At 36.0% G+C, this 6,000-nt stretch overlaps 1 pseudogene; it reads left to right on the top strand.

Annotated features, from left to right (window-relative positions):
- Positions 1–231: 231 nt before the first annotated feature.
- On the top strand, positions 232–1,559 carry LOC120197364 (annotated as a pseudogene).
- The last annotated feature ends 4,441 nt before the right edge of the window (positions 1,560–6,000 follow it).

Raw genomic sequence — 6,000 nt, 5'->3', positions numbered from 1 at the left:
TATATGTTAACAAGAACCTTCGAGTTCGATTACATTCAGCTCGAGGACGTATTTACCGCAAGGTAGCAGCAAGGAACTACTTTCCGGTCAAATTTTCACACCTAGGTCTTTAAATCGAGAAGAATACCAAGGTAGACCAAGGTTAGTAGCAAATATCCACTTTCTGATTCACCTACGATTTTGACTTCACAACGAAGGATATTGTACCCAAAAGATTTACCCAACTTCACGATGAATGAGTCATCTGTACACAACAATGAAAAACCAGTTTCATTCAGGTCAAATTTCAGTTTCACAACAAGGTATATTAGGCTATAAGACAATCCATGAGCTACTTCCCAATTCCTTGAGCTCGGTTTCAATATCATAAAAGGGTTATCGCGCTCAATAGGTCAACAATTTTAACTTCACGATGAACGATAACGTGCTCAGGATTTTAGAGTTCAACTCAACTTCACAACTAATGAGTCACCCACAATTTCAACTTCACGAAGAAGGATATTGTGCCCAATGGATCAATTTAGTGTCACAACAACCGTGTCAACCTTAGGCGACCAGACCTCTTCATCACCTATGAGCAATGTCGTTTCTCAAAACAAACACTATCAAGTCTCAAATCAAAGAGAACCAGATAAAAACTTGTTGTCTTTTTCATATTTGCCTTATTCTTGTTAACACAAGAATGTACAAAGATGGGCAGCTGTAGACACCCGTTTTTGTTCGGGTCTACAAAAAATATTATTATTATTATTATTATTAATTTATATATTACAATTATTTTGTAGGCCCCAGGTGGAACCCCCACGCATCTTAACCGTTTCTCTTAGTGGGAAACTGGTTGTGCACTCCTCACCTCACGTATTTTGCTTTGGACTGGGGGTCTTCTTTTTGGAAGATAAATAAAGTAGGTTTCGGGATTTCAAGGGGACGGCATGACGCTTTAAGAAAGACAGTATGGTTACTGGAAATGGTTTTTGTCGAAAACTTGGCATCTAAAGGTGCAACCGGTGCTTCTTCCATTCTCTTTGTGTACTCCTTGGATTATGCTCAAACCCATCTTACCAATGATGAAAAGGATACAAAAAAGGGATAAGAGAGGCAATTCAATGGTCTTGTTGATGTCTACAGGAAGACCTTGAAATCCGATGGTATTACCGGTCTTTACCGTGGTTTCAACATCTCATGTGTCGGAATCGTTGTGCACCACGGTCTATACTTCAGAATGTACAACTCTCCAAAGCCGGTTATTTTGACTGAAAGTATGCAGGATAGTTTCTTTGCTAGCTTTACCCTCGGTTGGCTCATCACTAATGGTGTTGACCTAGTATCGTACCCAATCGACACTGTTCGTAGAAGAATGATGATGACGTCTGGTGAAGCCGTCAAATACAAGACCTCGTTTGATGTATTTCTCATATCTTGAAGAATGAGGGTGCCAAACCTATGTTTAAAGGGCAGGCGCTAACATTCTTCGTGCTATTTCGGTGCCGGTGTGCTCGCCAGATACGACAAGTTACAACTCATCTTTTCGAAAGAATTATGGATTTGGTGGTGCTTAATTTTGGGGAATTTCCTGACGACCGGAGCATCGACTTGAAGATTTGAACGGCCAACGTGCGTAGGACGACGTGGGTAGCAACATACTTCGACTGTGGCTCGATCCAACGATTCAATCTCATGTGATTAAAGTTTTAGAGATTTACTGGAGAGCTGTGTGGCATCGATTATTGGGTATTTGGATCCTCCAAAGATTTGTAAATTGGAAAATTTAAACATAGCATTTAGAGGTCCTTCTTTGGCTGATTTTGTTTGGGAATCAAAACTTCTACTAAATTGTCAACTTCTTATTTATAAAATTCTACTCTCTGTGCCTGAAAATCTGGGTAAACGAGATATTTATTCAAGGCTCTGTAGAACTAATACTCTTGATGGTGGCACCAAGAAAGTATGGTTAGATGAGAGCACATGTGGTGTATGTGTGGCAATTTCTTCAAAGGGACCCATGTTTTAATAGCCTCATTCATTTTGTTTTGGGTAACCCACGTGACATAGGAATTTGGGTAAACTCTCCCTATGGTCCTTCAACTATTATGGGTAAATTCCTCCATAGTCGTTCAAATATTATGGTTAAATCCTTCTTCTGGTCCCCTTGTCTTTGATGTACCACGTAACATAGTCCATTTTTTTGTAATTTAATTTTGATGTTTAACTTTGATTATTGTCAATTTAACCCCTAATTTATTTTCATTTATGATTTGATTTAATATTTTTATTTAATTATTATTATATTTTCACTAACATTTTTTGTCTTTTCGCAGGTTTCTTTTTTTTATTTTGTTTATTTTATTACTTTTAAAATTTTATTTTTATTTTATTTTTTATCCCTTTGATTTATTTAACATTTATTTATTATTTCTTATCTAACATTTTTTACTTTTTAGGGGAATTTTCTAATCGATCAAAGGTAAGTAATATGAATTGAGTTTTTAAATTTTAATTGAAATTTTAATTTTCGCAATTAAGACAACCGACAAATTAAATGGTACCGAAAGGGAAATTTAAGGGTGATAATCCTTCCTTGACTGTAACTGACTCCCGAATCTGACATATTTTTGGTAAAACGCAGATCAGGTAAGATGGTGTCCGATCAACCTAAATATTTTTGAAATGATTGGTGGCGACTCTAACATTTTTATTCAAGTCAAAGCCCAATTCCAGGCCCACCCGAAAGGCGATTGTGACAGATATGTTATGATCAGTAGCAGAGAAGCGTAATGGGTGACTTAGAAGCTTTATGGGGAGAAATGTGTATCGGTGGATTTGCATGTGCACTCACACATTCAGAGGTTCCTCCGGTCGAGGAAATCTTCTCATTGCCTCTTTCCTGGTTGAGCCTAGCCAGTTTTTCTGCTACTTGGTCAACTAGGTCTTTTTGGTTTTGCAAGATACGATCCACGGTAGTCTTTTATTAATGCTCCATTTTAGCTTCCCACTCTACTTTCATCTTTTGCAAACTCTCTTCCAGCTCTTTCTTCAATTTATCAAATTTTGCTTCCATTCTCAGTACTGTGTAAATGCAGTTATCGTTAAAAGCACTTCCTCAAAGTTCCCCACAAGGTATGATTAATTCATGTAAAAATGCTTAAATGAATGATATGCAAAATGCAATGATGCATGAAATGTTCGAGGCATCAATCCAAAAACATGTCTGTTATTATAAATAATCTTTATTGGGTCAAAATTGTCATTTCTTAAGAGACAAAAACATTCTAAAGGTACATTCTGACTAAGTCTTCTAGACCCGAAATAGGTTTACTAGTCTTCTATCTTCGTTCGTCACCGGTTGAATACCCTGTCGAATCGCTCTAGCTTCTCTAGCTAAACCGTGCAAGTGACGGGTTGCTTCTTGTACTTGTTCCCATAATTATCTAATAACTGCATCTATGCCTTTCATCCTTTGCTCAACTTGTTCCCTAAAGGAAACGCCATTGGAGCCCTCATCGATAAGAACTATCTAAAGTTTATTTGTCTGATTCTTGAATTCGTCAACAATGGCCTCCAATTTCATCTATCGCTTTGCCATCTTGTTCTTGTTATCTTTGAAGGGACTCTCCAGGTCAGTAACCTTTTCTCATCTTGCCCCTGCAACCTTTGCCAACCCATTTTTGGAAAGTTGACTTTTGATGTACTTGATTGTGGGCACCACATCTTCTTGATTGAATGTGACACATAATTGCCTTGCAGATAGTCCTCCTTTTCCTTCTGAGTCTTTTCTGACCATAGTCGGACCTTTGCGTTTTTCATCTCTTCTATTACAACCCCTTTGTTCATTAATGTAAACTATTTAAATTTAACGAACATGTTTTTGTGAATCAACACCTCTTTTGAATGATGTAAATGATAAGAATAAAATGAAAGAAAACAATAATTAAAGGAAAAAGTAAGTGAGATAATGATAATAATCAAAACAATAATGAAAATAAAAAGTCCTACCCTACATGATATCTACCCCCACATGCTTTTATTCCTACCCAGACATGATCTCTATTCCGCATGTTAATTTTGAACAAGTCCTAACCGCACATCTTTATAGTTCGCATACTTTGAACAGAAAGTAAAGCAGGAAATAACTCAAGACAACCTAGGTTTTGAAATGGAGTTTCAAGGTGAGCTCTAATTTTATGTGGTCTCCCGATTTAGGTTCTAAAGAGAGGTACTCGAGTTTTCCTTACTGGTGCCCCCTTGGGCTTGCCAGGACCCTTAGTCCTAAGTCCATTACAAGCTCATGTGGACTAAGTTAAACTCGAGAGGATACATTCCCTTATGTCCGCACGTAGAATAAATTCACACGAAAAAATAAGGTATATGAATCCCGAAGGTTACTTGCTAGGCCCGCACAGAGAATAAATTCTCATGAATGCGTCACTTTCACCCCCACTTAAAAAAGGGATGAAAAATTTAAAAATATGAAATCATTGAAAAACGTTAGTACAACTATTTATTTGAAAAAATATCAAAGATAAACAATATGAATCGAATAAATAAATTAAAATTTAAACTTGTTTTTTCGCTTAAAAGACAATCGGAATTTAATTCTGTCCTGACTCACTTACCTGTCCCCAGCAGAGTCGCCAACGATCATTTAAAAATATATATAGGTTGATCAGACACCATCTTACCTAATCTGCGTTTTACCAAATATGTCAGGCTCAGGAGTCGATTACAGTCAAGGAAGGATTAACACCCTGAACTGCCCTTTTGATACCATTTTAGTTTCTTGGTTGCCTTAATCACGGAAAGTAGAATTTTAAATAATAATTTAAATACGATATGAATTATTTACCTTTATTATCATTTAAAATTCAATTTGATTCCTTAAAAAATAAAATTAGAGTTAAGAAAGAAAATAATAAATAAAATAAATAAAATAAAAAATATATATATATAATTCGAAATTAAAAGTGTAGCATTGATTACAGGGAACTGAAACAAAACAAATAAAAGTTAGTAAAAACAAAATAAAAATAGAAAAAAATAATAAAAAAAAGTCAAAGAGGAACAAAATGAAATGAATGTAACCTGTAAGTAATGAATGAAAAAAAAATTAAAGACTAAAATAATGAAAACCATAACTAACTATCAAAATAAGATAAAATTCCAAGGAAATAAAGTAAAGGATGTGTTAAAACCAGAGAGACCTTGAGAGGATTTTACCCATAATAGTTGAATGACCATAGGGAGAGTTTACCCCAAAGTCCTATGTCACGTGGGTTACCCAAAACAAAATGAATCAGGCTATTAAAACATGGGTCCCATGTATATAACATATTTTAGATTTTCATTTACCTTAATATTCACCTTCACATTCATAGCAGCCGTTCTTTCCAACTGAAACACATGAAATAAAAATAAAAATACTGACCCTTTTACCTTTGATCACATGAGATTGAACTGTTAGATCGAGCCACAGTCGAAGTATGTTGTTACCCACGTTGGCCATTCAAATATTCAAGTCGATGCTCCGGTCATCAGGAAATGCCCCAAAACCAAAGGGTGAGCTCTCATTTCTTTTCCTTCTCTCATTTCTATTTCATTTTTAATTATCTGTTCAATTTCTTCATCTCCAGTCTGCTCAAATACACCATTGGGTATTTCATGGTTTTTGGATATGCTACTCTTGGGTTCACGCCTTGATTTCTCAAAGTTCGGTCGATGAACGGAGCTTCTGATCGCTGGAAATATGCCTCGGCCGAATGGGTAAGCTCATCTTGGAATCACAGTCTCCATCAAAAGAATTTTACTTCCCAAGCTTCCTCGGTGAAGTAGCCACATAATCCTTTGTTTGCTTCTTTGCTGAAACACTCATATCATTTACAATCCTTTCATATTTAAAATTTTCAGGTCCTTTGGCTTAAAGTATTCTGAAAGAGAAGAAACCCTAGTTTTCTTTGCAGTGAATACTAGTACACCAGTAGGATTGTGACCCTTTTTCTTCATGCA

Source organism: Hibiscus syriacus, unplaced genomic scaffold (genome assembly GCF_006381635.1).
Source record: "Hibiscus syriacus cultivar Baekdansim isolate YM2019G1 unplaced genomic scaffold, ASM638163v2 tig00117048_pilon, whole genome shotgun sequence".
NCBI classification, from domain to species: domain Eukaryota; kingdom Viridiplantae; phylum Streptophyta; class Magnoliopsida; order Malvales; family Malvaceae; genus Hibiscus; species Hibiscus syriacus.
Note: the sequence above shows the minus strand (reverse complement) of the source record. Positions and strands in the feature narration are given on the sequence as shown.